General features: G+C 38.8%; 1 long non-coding RNA gene across 1 annotated transcript; it reads right to left on the minus strand.

Annotated features, from left to right (window-relative positions):
• Positions 1 to 1,313: 1,313 nt before the first annotated feature.
• Positions 1,314 to 9,347, minus strand: LOC133569677 (uncharacterized). The gene is made up of 3 exons (XR_009809849.1): positions 9,234 to 9,347; positions 1,593 to 1,656; positions 1,314 to 1,511 (listed from the first exon to the last, which is right to left on the minus strand). It is a non-coding gene; the product is annotated as an uncharacterized LOC133569677 (long non-coding RNA).
• Between the last annotated feature and the right edge of the window lie 5,821 nt (positions 9,348 to 15,168).

The raw sequence follows: 15,168 nt of genomic DNA on the forward strand, positions 1-15,168 counted from the left end.
AGCTTGACTTCATAAAAAAGGAGTGCGGGTACTTTCCTGTCCCGCCTGCAGTCCAGACATGTCTCCCATTGAAAATGTGTGGCGCATTATGAAGAGTAAAATACGACAGCGAAGACTCTGGACTGTTGAAAACGACTGGAGCTCTACATAAAACAAGAATGGGAAAGAATTCCACTTTCAAAGCTTCAACAATTAGTTTCCTCAGTTCCCAAACATTTATTGAGTGTTGTTAAAAGAAAGGGTGATGTAACACAGTGGTGAACATGCCCTTTCCCAACTACTTTGGCACGTGTTTCAGCCATGAAATTCTAAGTTAATTATTATTTGCAAAACAAAAAATTAAGTTTGAGTTTGAACATCAAATATCTTGTCTTTGTAGCATATTCAACTGAACATGGGTTGAAAAGGATTTGCAAATCATTGTATTCCATTTATATTTACATCTGACTCAATTTCCCAACTCATATGGAAACAGGGTTTGTACATTCTGGGTGTCTCATTCAGTAAAGTCATAACGTTTTTGCATTCAGTCAGACATTATTGTGAGGTTTTGTTTTACTGTTCCTAAAAATAGATATACCGGCCCCCAGACACATTTTTTCTCAAAATTTGGCCCTCGAGTCAAAATAATTGCCCAGGCCTGCTACAGGGCGTTAGTAGAGTGGGGGGAAGGTATAATGAGAAGTGGGGGCGGTCTTGACAACTGAGGACACCTGTCTGGATTCTCCCCCCTTCCTCCATCATAACTTCCTCCTTGATATTCCCCATTACTGCTAATGTTTTTTTTTCTCTCCATTGCTCTCATCCCCCCCGTATTGCCTTACTCCTTGCATGTCTGGCATTCTGTGGGCGGGTGGGTGGTGTGCAGGAAGAGGGTGATAATAATAATATTGGAAAAAAAGAAGACGTGGGCTGGGGGAGTGAGCTTGGATGACCAGCTGTGTGCCAGCTGCATGGAACTTGGAGTGGCGTGGAGAAAGGACTATTATCTCCCGCACGCACCCGGAAACCCTGAGAAATCCTTCAGACGGATACGCCGCCATGCCAAGATGCGGGGAGTTATCGCCCCCATCCTCAATATGTCACTGCTTGTGACACGAGGGACCAAACAAGTCATTAGAGCGCGGGTCGAGTCATCCATACACGTAGTCTTATCAGGCCGGACGCCCCTCGGTGGTGCGCGGATATGAGCAATTAGCGAGCGGGACCTTTTAGCTCCGCCAGCTGATTTGTGGCCAATGCTTGCATATGCCTGTAATTCACTCTGACATTTAATCTCCTCCTCTTGTCACAGTCTTTATTGTGTGTATTACCATAGTATAAACAATAATGATGAAGCCATAATCAAATGGAAGGTATTATAATCACCGCGGCCCATCCCACTGCCGCTGTGCTAATGTCCACTGGTTGAACCTGTGGGAGACAGCTGACAAGTGTGGAGGTCTGTAGTCCCCGAGGAGGGGGTTTAGGAGGGATGGTTGGTGGGGGGGGGGCTTCTTCCCAAGTCAGCCCTAGGGAAATGGCTGACAGTTACACTAGCCTCCGGCCAATTAACTGTCATTCTAGCTGTTGGTTTAACTCTCTGACCTTACCTCTTCTCGCCGCTTTGTCTTATCATTTCCGGAGATATCTGTGTATGTAAAGTGGACCGCTGACCTTCAGGAAAAGTGGAGAGGGGGAGCAAAAGTCAGAGTTCATATGCTGTATATTTATTTATTTCCAAATATGCAGAGCAGGAAGTAGCTGGGTGTTATTATTGTACATGGAACCATTTGGTAGAGAACAGAAGTATACTGGGTTCCTGCACGGGACGCATTGAGTGAGGGACAGGAAGTTTAACTGCCTTGTAAAATAGTCCCCGAAAAGGGGACTCCACATTTGTTGCCTATCGTTCAAAATCATAATGACGGACAAGAACACAGGATATAGGATTTTTAAGATGATAAAAAATGCTTGCAAGATGTGGGTAATGAGGAGTCATCGTTGTAGCTTCCAAAGCCCTCTAAAACTACTTCAAAACCCTCCAACGTTTTGTGTACACGCTGCAAATCTATAAATAATATAATAACAGACACTATCAAAACAATGTGCAATATTTAAAATTTTTATCGTATTTTACGGACCATAGGGTGCACCGGATTACAAGGCGCACTGCCGATGAGCGGGTCTATTCAGGTCTATTTTCATACAAAAGGCGCACCGGATTATAAGGCGCATTAAAAGGGTCATCTTCAAGCCGCTTTCTGACAGTCGCTTCAGGATGCGCCGTTTTGTGGGCGGTCTTATTTATGTGGCTCACCTTCAGCAGCGTCTTCTCCCCATCATCTTTGTTGTAGCGGTGTAGCGTGCAAGGACAGGGGTGTAAGAAGTGTCAACAGATGGAGCTAACTGTTTTAATGAATTCAGACTTTACTTGAATCAATAACGGAGCAGCATCTCCTCATCCGTGGCTCACTCATGCAATAACAAAGCTGGAAATGCGTCCCATGAAAAACTGTCCAAACGGAACTCTCTAATAACTAAAGTTTCTTGGGTGAATAATGTAAACTTACTATACTGGTATGTTTTAGCGCTTTAATGGCGAGTTTACTGACAGATATAATTAGAACTTTACACTACTTTATATTAGATATGGCAACAAAAAAAGAAGAATCGACTGCGGTGTAGGCACAGACTACATAGGCAGACGCACGCACATTTTCAGACATATGCAGATACAGATCAGCAGGTACCAGATAAAATGTTTTACCCTAAACAAACACCATAATAATATTTGTATGTTGAAGCACGATACGATCCATTAGGCGGTGCGGCTTCGTAGCTTACCAAAGTCGTACTAAAACATTTTGACATATTTTTGAGCGTCGTGTGTAATGTTCTATATTTTCAATGGAACATATACAATGTTGATGTTGTTTACTTGAATCATATTGCAGTCTCCATGTATCTTTTATTTGTGACTGCCATTATATTGCAGTCTCCATGTATCTCTTATGTGTGACTGCCAACTACTGGTCACACATATTATTTCACCATGTACCAAATAAAATAGCTTCGGGGTTGGTAAGCACAACCAAAATTATTCCGTTTATTAGGCGCACCGGGTTATAAAGTGCACTGTCAAGTTTTGAGAAATGAAAGGATTTTAAGTGCGCCTTGCAATCGGAAAAATACGGTACCGTATTTTGGTCATTTTATGCACAGCCGGAACTAATTATTTTCCGCATTTATTTACGTTTCCATAGCAGCGCGCATTCGACTTCCTGCAACAAATTTGTTCCTACTCCCTAAATCAAATGCGCGTGTGTTTTCTAATCATGGCAGCTTTGGTAACAGACAATGAAGACGACTATATTTGGACAAATGAGGATCCACAACCTTATCTTTTTGAAACTAAATACACGGAGGATGAACTACCGCTTAAAGAACCGAGCACGAAGAAAAGGCTGAAACATTGGAGAAGACGGAAGTCGAGAGAGTGCGACATGGTCACGCTGCAAATCTAGAACTTTGAGCCAAGCAATGCCGAAATAATGGTTTGCTTACCCAAATCAACTGGAAACACCCCAGACCAGCTGGACCAAACAGTGTCCATCGAGTAAGTCACTATATCACTGATCATGATACATGCAGAACATCACCACACTCTAAAATGCATACGCTGTGTACAAACAAAACATGAAAGGCGGCCTAATACTTTACAGTTACTGTAATATGATTTTTCATGTTTTTCAGTCAGTACAGATTGGTGTGTTGTCACAGTAATGTGCATTACAAACCCAAACGCGTTTCGTGTTGACATAGAAGCGAGCCTGTCTTTTTCTGTAGTTAGTGTTTATGGCTAGTACCGTAGCACGCCGATGTGTTAGTACGCTAGACAAAGAGTTCCTCTGTGTTCGCCCTTACAATAACAATGTCGCTACAACTTGGTTATTACACAGGTTATAGGACGTAAATGAATTATCTCACAAGAATTGTGAACAATAGGCACATTTCCCAAAAAAGTGCAGTTCGCCTTTAAAGGCTAGGGTGTTTAGATAGGACTTAAATGCTTTTACTGAGGTAGAATCTCTAACTGTTACAGGTAGGGCATTCCAGAGTACTGAAGCCCGAATAAAAAACGCTTCATAGTGTTGCGATCCGTGACTTGGATCTTCACATGTTGTTTGTTTTTCCATCCTTGTTTCATTCTCCGTCTGACCCGTTTATTTCCGGTTTTGTCCATCACTATGGTTACTCATTAGTTCACCTGCTACACTCGGTCCGCACACCTGCTTCAGCTAATCACCCTCCTTTATAAGTCAGCCTCTTCTGTTTATTCTTTCTGGGAATCTAATTTACTCACATGCAACAAGTAACGTCAGGTATGTTTTTCTGGCTAGCTCATTAGCTAAGCCACCCTATTGTCATCTTTAGCTCACATGCTAATCATCTTTGTTTTTATTTTTTGTGCCATCGTGCCAAGTCTTAGTTCTTTATATTTCCTAGCTTTCACGCTAGCGTCTTTTGTTTCCCTTTTTATTAGCTCCAGTGTTTTTGTTCAGAGCTTACTTTTTGTTAATAAATTTGTTAGATCCTACCTTTGTTGTGTTTTTCATTTGACGCATCCTCGAGGGAATCGAACCCGGTACCACGATGCCGAACTGGCGTAACATATAGCCCGCAGACTTTTTGGGGTTCTGGGAATCACTAATAAGCTGGAGTTCTTAGAACACAAATTTCTGGTAGAAATGTCCGATAATGGCTTTTTTGCCGATATCCGATATTCCGATATTGTCCAACTCTTAAATACCGATACCGATATCAACTGATACGATATATACAGTTGTGGAATTAACACATTATTATGCCTAATTTTGGCGTGATGCCCCGCTGAATGCATTAAACAATGTACCAAGGTTTTCCAAAATAAATCAACTCAAGTTATGGATAAAAATGCCAAAATGGCACTGCCATATTTATTATTGAAGTCACAAAATGCATTATTAGCAGCTTGGAATTTGGGACATGCTCTCCCTGAAAGAGCATGAGGAAGTTGAGGTGGGAAGGGTTGGTGGGGGGGTAGGGAGCAGCAGAGGGTGTATATTGTAGCGTCCTGGAAGAGTTAGTGCTGCCATGGGTCCTCGGTATTTGTTCTGTTGTGTTTGTGTTGTGTTTTGGTGCGGATGTTCTCCCTGAATGTGTTTGTCATTCTTGTTTGGTGTGGGTTCACAGTGTGGCTTATATTTGTAACAGTGTTAAAGTTGTTTATACGGCCACCCTCAGTGTGACCTGTATGGCTGTTGAGCAAGTATGGCTTGCATTCACTTGTGTGTGTGAAAAGCCGTACATATTATGTGACTTGGCCCGCACGCAAAGGAAGTGCTTTTAAGGTTTAGTGGCGCTCTGTACTTCTCCCTATGTCCGTGTACACAGCAGCGTTTTAAAAAGTCATACAATTTACATTTTAAAACCGATACATCTCTCATTTCTGGCATATGGTACAATACAATCAGCAAGATAGGATGGAGCGAGACCGTTTAGCCAGTGTAGGTAAGCCAGTATGGGCGTAACATTATCAAACTTTCTTGTTCTTGTCAAAAGTCTATCAGCTGCATTTTGTACCAATTGTAATCTTTTAATGCTAGACATAGGGAGACCCAGAAATAATACATTATAGTAATCGAGACGGGACGTAACAAACGCATCAATAATGTACTCAGAGGCACTGTTTGACAAAATGGGAAACATTTTAGCAATATTTCGGGGATGAAAGAAGGCTTTTTTTATTAACACTCTTAATGTGTGACTCAAACGAGAGGGTTGGCTCGAAGATAATACCGAAAATCTTTACCGAGTCGCTTTGTATAATTATTTTGTTGTCCAATATTATTATTTTCAATAATTTCTATATGATAATATTATTATTTCATATTATTATAAACCAGCGATTAGATGGCGACCCAAATGCAGCCGAGATAGGCTCCAGCCACCCCCCGCGACCCCGAAAGGAACAAGTGGTAGAAAATGGATGGATGGATTATTGTCAAGTTCTTCAGGTTTTTTCGCAGCTGTGCCCAAACTTGAAAAGGCCAGTGGGACTCAAGAAGGACACAAAGGGACAACTTAATCCTCTTTCCTTGTGATTTATTGATGTTTGATTTGAAACAATCAAATAAACTGGGTTATCAGGATAAATGAATTGATGAAATGAATGTGTAGTCAAATAGTCTGTAGTTAAATAGTAGAATAGTTGATTAGTGGATAGCTGATTACAATAGCCGATTAGATTGATAACCAGTTGCGTCTTCAGAGTCCACACAGGAGCTGTCTTCCTTCCTCTTAGCAGCATGTCAAAAAGGGGTAACTGACTGAAGCTCAAACATTTTTGAGCATGTGTTCTGAACAGGTGAACTCAATCAAACCAATCTGGTGGAAGCAGGTGAAGAGGTTCAGCCCTCAACTCTCACTGTTCCCCCCTTCAGGCCTGGAGTGTGCTCTGCAAATCAGTGGTGTTTCTTCTACTCTGTCTTTGAATTGACAATTATTACAAACAATATTTATATTTTATAATGATACAAATGCAAAGGTTAAAAAGACTTGATTAAACATATTTAACAACTAATTATTAACTTATAAAGCAATAATTTGCGTGCAATGTTCAGACTGCTACTGTTGCACTTGGTTTGCACTGCCGCACTGTCAAATAAATGAATATAAATATTGTACATTTTCCTGAATATTTGGAACATTTTTATTACCCTTTTTTTCGGAGTGTAAGTCGCTCCGGTGTATAAGTCGCACCTGCCGAAAATGCATGATAAAGAAGGAATAAAACATATATAAGTCGCACTGGAGTATAAGTCACATTTTTTGGGGAAATTTTTTTGATAAAATCCAACACCAAGAATAGACATTTGAAAGGCAATTTAAAATAAATGAAGAATAGTAAACAACAGGCTGAATAAGTGTATGTTACATGACGCATAAATAACCAACTGAGAAGGTGCCTGGTATGTTAACGTAACATATTATGGTAAGAGTCATTCAAATACTTCCCACTTCTGAGGTCCTCTCCAAGGTTTCTCATAGTCAGCATTGTCACTGGCGTCCCACTGGATGTGAATTCTCCCTGCCCACTGGGTGTGAGTTTTCCTTGCCCTTTTGTGGGTTCTTCCGAGGATGTCGTAGTCGTAATGGTTTGTACAGTCCTTTGAGACATTTGTGATTTAGGGCTATATAAATAAACATTGATTGATGATTGAAATAACTATAACATATCGAACATGCTATAGGTTTACCAAACAATCTGTCACTCCTAATCGCTAAATCCCATGAAATCTTATTCGTCTAGTCCCTTACGTGAATGAGCTAAATAACATTATTTGATATTTTACGGGGTCTTCACGGTGGGAGAGGGGTTAGTGCGTCTGCCTCACAATATGAAGGTCCTGCAGTCTTGGGTTCAATTCCAAGCCCTGTGTGGAGTTTGCATGTTCTCCCCGTGAATGCGTGGGTTCCCTCCGGGTACTCCGGCTTCCTCCCACTTCCAGAGACTTACACCTGGGGATAGGTTGATTGGCAACACTAAATTAGCCCTAGTGCAGGGGTTGGGAACGTTTTTGGCTGAGAGAGCCATGAAAGCCAAATATTTCAAAATATCTTTCAGTGAGAGCCATATCAGATTTTTTAACACTGAATACAACTAAATGTGTGCATTTTTAAGTAAGACCAACATTTTTAGAATATAATAAGTATTTTATTGTTTTTAATAACATTGTTATTCTGAAGCTAACCAATAATAAATAAAATGTCATGTCTGCTGATCATGCTTTTGTTTGGCCATGTGCTGTTTGTCCTTTGGACTCTTTAAGTTCCTGTTTTTTTCCACTCCCTTGTCTGGTTTCCTTGGTTACTCATTTTGTCCACCTGTCTCTGGTGGACAAAATGCCCGCTCACCTGCTTCCTGACCACTAATCAGAGGCAGTATTTAAGCTTGTCTTTGCCAGTCAGTCGCCCTGGCGTCAATGTGATCTTTTCTTGCTCTGTGCTGATTTGTTTCATGCCTTGCCATAGTTTCATGCTTCATGCCATGCCAAGTAAGTTTTGTTTGATTTATGTTCATAGTCTGTTTATGCCTTAGCTTTGTTCCTTAGCCCAAGTTGTGCCTCAACTGTGAGCGATTTTTGTTTGTATCTTTTTTTAGTTTAAATTAAATCATGTTTTTACGTAAATGCCATCTCCCGAGTAGTCCGTCTGCCTTTCTGGGGGAACAACCCTGCAGCAAGCTGCGACCCCCCCATCGTGACATAAAATACTTCTTACCATTAATGCGACTTCTTGAACAGGTGCGGTAGAAAACGGATGGATGGATTTAAATGCATGAGAATGTTTTATATTTTGCACGTTATTTTTAGCACTGTGATTACCAGCGAAATCATTCACAATTATCGTGTTAAGCAATGTCAGCGAAGATTTATCTGAGAGCCAGATGCAGTCATCAAAAGAGCCACATCTGGCTCTAGAGCCATAGGTTCCCTATCCCTGCCCTAGTGTGTGAATGTGAGTGTGAATGTTGTCTGTCTATCTGTGTTGGCCCTGCGATGAGGTGGCGACTTGTCCAGGGTGTACACCGCCTTCCGCCCGATTGTAGCTGAGATAGGCGCCAGCGCCCCCCGCGACCCCAAAAGGGAATGAGCGGTAGAAAATGGATGGATGGATGGATATTTTACGGTAATGTGTTAATAATTCCACACATAAATCGCTCCGGAGTATAAATCGCACCCCCGGCCAAACTATGAAAAAAACTGCGACTTATAGTCCGAAAAATACGGTATATATATTTTAATATCCTTTTTTTTAATTACCCTCCAGCAATTTAGATGTTTGTTTCATTGAAAAAAATAACACAAGATCAGAGCTGTTTACACATAAGCTATGCAGTGTATGTTTTGCATGTTGCAATAAATCTAACCACACCTCAAAGCCGAGGCACTGTACGTACCGTACCGTGATTATGGCGTACCGTCACACCCTCAGTTATTACGTCCAATTACGCCTCAATATCCCGCTCTATCTACCTGTAAAATGACATTAGATATGCTTATTTCCATGCTCTTTTTACAGACGGAGGGGCGGGGGTGGAGGTGCTGCACTCTCCGTAGATGGGTCCCATGGGGCCTCTAGGTTAATACCACGTGCCCTTCAGTCATCTCCTAATTGAGCGTATTCAGATCAGAGAAAACCACACATACCTTTTCTGGAGACGTTCCCTAAAGCAGCCTTATTCTACTGTATGGGCAGGCAGTGTCCACCCATTTCATTGGTTTATGTCGAACATGTTTCATAAATGTTGCGCAACTCGGCGTGTTTGAAAAGGAGTAGGTAGAAGCAGCATTACTCAATCCCGCGCCTTTTCCATTTTAAGCAGTTATTGATAGTCTTTTGTGTCCACTGAGAACAAAATGAACCATTACTTACTTCTCACTGAGAGGAAAGGTCGAGCGTTTGTTTTGAAGCAAGTCATAAAGTATTTTTCTCATTAAGTCATTAGAAAATGTTATTTAAATATCGCCACACAACCCTTCTGACATGTTAATTAGTGTATTTTCCCGACTGACAAGATCGAATTAAGCCGACATATACAGTAGTTTCACCTCGTCATCTGGTATGTGTGCTATGTGGTGGTTTTCTGTCCCTTAAAGGCGCGGCTTGCAATGATCACTTCTCGTAAGTCACGTATTTTTGAAAACTTCCCGTGACGTCGGAAGAAACCGCATTTAACTAGCCCTTTGTTCTCAATGCCAATTTATAGTGATGTGCGGATCGGCACTGAGATATAAATACCAGACCTTGATGCTCTGATGTCATTCGTCATATCAAAATATTGATACTTTGATACTTTAGGTCAGGGGAGTTCCAAACTTTTTTTTTTTTTTTTTTACCAAGGACAGCATAGTGAATTAAGCACGGGCCATATTGATGTATTTTTTATTTAAAAAAAAAAGATATTTTGTCAGCTATGTATCGTACATGACTAAGTATATTATTATCAATTATTAGTTGAAACATTTTAGCTTTTTGTCATTATATACCAATTGTTTTGCTCTTTTTTTGTAAAAGTTGTATATTGTTTTTTTTCCCCATGTAAAATATGAGCTAAGTCAGTGGTTCTCAATCTTTTTTCAGTGATGTACCCCCTGTGAAATTTTTTTTTAATTCAAGTTCCCCCTAATCAGAGCAAAGCATTTTTGGTTGAGAAAAAAAAAGATAAAGAAGTAAAATACAGCACTATGTTATCAGTTTCTGATTTATTAAATTGTATAACAGTGCAAAATATTGCTCTTTTATAGTGTTTTTTCTTGAACTATTTGGAAAAAAAGATATAAAAAAAAACTAAAAGCTTGTTGAAAAATAAACAAGTGATTGCATTATAAAAAATAAAAAAATTCTACACATAGAAGTAATCATCAACTTAGATTGTAATAGAGATCCATCTGGATTCATGGACTTGATTCTAAACATTTCTTCACAAAAAAAAAAATCTTTAACATCAATATTTATGGAACATGTCCACTAAAAATCTAGCTGTCAACATTGAATAATGTATTGTTGCATTTTTTTAACAGTTTATGAACTTACATTCATATTTAGTTAAAGTATTATTCAATAAATAGATTTGTAAAGGATTTTTGAATTGTTGCTATTTTTCGAATATTTAAAAAAAATCTCACGTACCCCTTGGCATACCTTCACGTACCCCCATTTGAGAACCACTGAGCTAAGTAATAAGTAAATATAATACGATTGTTCAACTGCATAACCTAGCGTGGTAAACATTCTGCTTGTATCAAAATATTCATATTCAGTTACACATTTAATGGTGTTCACTATGGTTGTTGTAATTTTTGAAATTATTTCATAGTATCAGTATAAATAAACTTTTTAATTAACTAACTAAACATTGTTTATATTTAAGTGTGTGTATGTATATATATATATATATATATATAAAACTGAAAACATGTTTTTAGTTATTTTATTGTTTTTGTTAAGTCCATCACTTAACATGTACTTAACCAAAAAGGTGAAAAAACTGAAAACATGTTTTGTATTCTACTTTCTTCAAAATAGCCACCCTTTGCGCTGATTACTTTTTCGCACACTCTTGGTATTCGCTCGATGAGCTTCAAGAGGTAGTCATCTGAAATGGTTTTCACTTCACTGGTGTGCTTGAAGCTCATCGAGTGAATGCCAAGAGTGTGCAAAGCATGTATTTAGAGCAAAGGGTGGCTATTTTGAAGAAACTAGAATATAAAACATGTTTTCAGTTATCATTAGTACTTTATTGAGTTCATGTACTTAACAAAAAAAAGGTGAAATAACTGAAAACATGTTTTGTATTTTAGTTTCTTCAAGATACCCACCCTTTGCTCTGATAACTTTTTCACACACTATTGGCATTCTCTCGATGGGCTTCAAGAGGTAGTCACCTGAAATGGTTTTCATTTCACAGGTGTGCTTGAAGCTCATCGAGAAAATGCCAAGAGTGTGCAAAGCAGTAATTAGAGCAAAGGGTGGCTATTTTGAAAAAAAATAAAAAAATTTGAATAAAAAACATGTTTTCAGTTATCATATGTACCTCATTAAGTTCGTGTACTTAACCTAATTAGAGCAAAGGGTGGCTATTTTGAAGAAACTAGAATACAAGCCATGTATTCAGTTATTTCACCTTTCTTTGTGTTCATGTGTTCATTCATAGTTTTGATGCCTTCAGTGGTAATCTACAATAAAAAAATGGTCATGAAAATACAGAAAACACATTGGATGAGAAGGTGTGTCCAAACTTTTGGCCTGTACTGTATGTATGTATATATATATAAAAGATAAATGGGTTGTACTTGTATAGCGCTTTTCTACCGTCAAGGTACTCAAAGCGCTTTGACACTACTTCCACATTTACCCATTCACACACTGATGGAGGGAGCTGCCATGCAAGGCGCCAACCAGCACCCATCAGGAGCAAGGGTGAAGTGTCTTGCTCAGGACACAACGGACGTGACAAGGTTGGTTCTAGGTGGGATTTGAACCAGGGACCCTCGGGTTGCGCACGGCCACTCTCCCACTGCGCCACACCGTCCCTAAATATATATATATATATATATATATATATATATATATATATATATATATATATATATATATATATATATATATATATATATATATATATATATATATATATATATATATATATATATACATATATATATACATATATATATATATATATGTATTAGGGCTGTCCAACGATTAAAATATTTAATCGTGATAAATCTTTTTTTTTTTTATAGATAACTCAAAATTTCTTATCATTAATAAGTGTACCACAGACAGATATTTTTTGGTGGGAGGGGGGCTATCGCAGCGGTAATCTGTGATGAATTTTACCTGAACAAATACTTCAGGTATGCTATACATTACATGTTGTACAAGTTATTGGTCTTCATATTGCTGGGGAGAGGGAAGTCTGGGCTTCCCTGCTTAGGCTGCTGCCCCCGCGACCCAAACCACAAATAGGCGGAAGAAAATGGATGGATGGATATTGTTGCATGAGAATGTTTTAACCTTCCCTATTAATAAATAAAATGTAATGTTGAACCTGCTAATCATTCTGTAATTGAGGACTCGACGACAAGTTATACAATAATTTACACATAATTTCAGCCAGCCAGACAAATCCCCCATATTCCTCAAGTAATGTACTAGCTTTTCGTCAGGTGCACATATCAGAGAATAACATTACAAAGCAGGATTGTATTGCAAGACCTTTTTATTTTATATGACGTCATTACATGACGTCATATGATGCATATATTCTTTAAAAAGGCCAACAAAATTAGAATATACATTTCAGACTTATCTGTTATTATTCGGTTTAGTATTAACATATATTTTCTTACATAATATTGTTTTGTTCTATTTTTAAATTGTTGCTGCTTATTATTGTACAATGTAGTTCGTTGAGATTTCTTTTTTGTTGAGATTTCTCAAATCTTTTCTGTCACTTTTTCTGTCTAATTTGCAACAAATCTATCATAAATTTTTGGTGTTATTGAAGACTGTACTCGTGTTTAGAGATTCTGTCGGCCATGTTCTTGACGAAAAGCGAGCCTGACGTCACTCTTGCTTCGTCTTGCTGGGAGCCTTTCTGTCATTAAAAGCCACCAGTGTCATCTTAAATTGTGAAGATCGCTCTCTATGGAATATGTCTGCAGCTTATAGTAGTGCGGCTAATATATGAAAAAAACAAATGTTTCTTGTAAAATTTACTGGGTGCGGCTTATACGCCGGTGCAGTTTATAGTCCGCAAAATACGGTACTACACATTGAATTTCTCAAAATGTGTAATGGCACATCTCAGAAAACTTATGCTTATGCTCTTATAGGATTACTAAGTGGAAGGTGACTCATTTGAGTATCATAACGTTTTTAGCATATATCGTATTTTTTGCACTTAAGGCGCACTTAAAATCTTTTAATTTTCTCAAAAATTGACAGTGCGCCTTATACCCCAGTGCGCCTAATGTACGGCATGATTTTGGCTGTGCTTACCGACTTCAAAGCAATTTTATTTGGGAAATGTCGTAATGATAAGTGTGACCAGTAGATGGCAGTCATACATAAGAGATACATGTAAACTGCAAGATGACGGCAGTAAACAACACCAAAATTTTAAATGTTCCATTGAGAATTCAGGACATGACACAAATCTGTCAAAATGTTTTTAGTACAACTTCGGTAAGCTATGAAGCTGCACCGCTTGATGGATTGTCGACTCATTAAACATACGAGTATTATTATGGTGCGTGTATAAAGACTGCAAAATAGAACCTATTAGCAGACATATTAACTGCTGTAATATTTTGCAAAACCAACTTGTCTGACCTTCTGGTGCATGCAGATGTGTAATTGGGATCTGCATACATCCTGAAAATGTGTGCGCTTCCGCCATTGTAGTCCGTGTTTACGCCATAATCATTAGCTTCTTCTTTTTCTCCACCTTCTTTTCGGTCATTCATCTTCCGTTCTTGCCATTTGTAACATAAAGTAGCGTAAAGTTCTTACTTATATCTGTCTGTAGACTAGCTATTAAAGCGCTAAAACTGTGGTGGGTTAACATAATTCACCCACGGAACTTTTGGGATCCAGTCGGACGTTTTTTCACAGGACACATTTCGGGCATTGATTTTGCATTATTGAGCCACGGATGAGAAGATCATCTATCGATCCATTTTGCTGCTCCGTTATCGATTTAAGTAAAGTCTAAATGTCATTAAAACAGTTAAATCCATCTTTTGACACTTTTTAAACTCCCGTCCTTGCATGCTACACCGCTACAACAAAGATGACTGGGATAAGACGCTGCCAAAGGTGAGCTACGTAAATAAAACTGCCCACTAAATGGCGCATACTGAGGAGACCCTCAGAAAGCTATTTGAAGATGATCTGTAAAACATAATTTATGCAACAAAGAACCACCATTACCGTATTTTTCGGACTATAAGTCGCAGTTTTTTTCATAGTTTGGCCGGGGGTGTGACATATACTCCGGAGCGACTTATGTGTGAAAATATTAACACATTACCGTAAAATATCAAATAAAGTTATTCATCTCCTTCGCGGAAGAGAAGAAGAAAATGTCGGCAATCGTCTCACACACACGTCAACCAATAAGAATTTGGCGGGGGAGGGTCATGGCAGAAGTGCATTGTGGGTCATGGGATGCTAACTGCTATATGCTTTATGCTACTGCTGTAGCTATTAAAATGGATCATTTCATTGTTGGCGGTAACTTATAAAAACTGAGAAGGGCTGAACAAAAATTAGACCGAAAAGGAAATCATGTACTGCAGATTACAAGATGGACGTAGCGAAATATGCAGCAGAGAACGACAAAAGGAAGCGGCGCATACCTTTGGAGTTGGCAGAGTTGTTTAGAAGCGACATCGAGGAAGAAGATTTAATCAGATTTATCGATTAGGAGTGACAGATTGTTTGGTAAACATATAGCATGTTCTATATGTTATAGTTATTTGAATGACTCTTACCATAATATGTTACGTTAACATACCAGGCACGTTTTCAGTTGGTTATTTATGCATCATATAACATACACTTATTCAGCCT

The sequence above is a fragment of the Nerophis ophidion genome, linkage group LG02 (assembly GCF_033978795.1).
Source record: "Nerophis ophidion isolate RoL-2023_Sa linkage group LG02, RoL_Noph_v1.0, whole genome shotgun sequence".
NCBI lineage: Eukaryota > Metazoa > Chordata > Actinopteri > Syngnathiformes > Syngnathidae > Nerophis > Nerophis ophidion.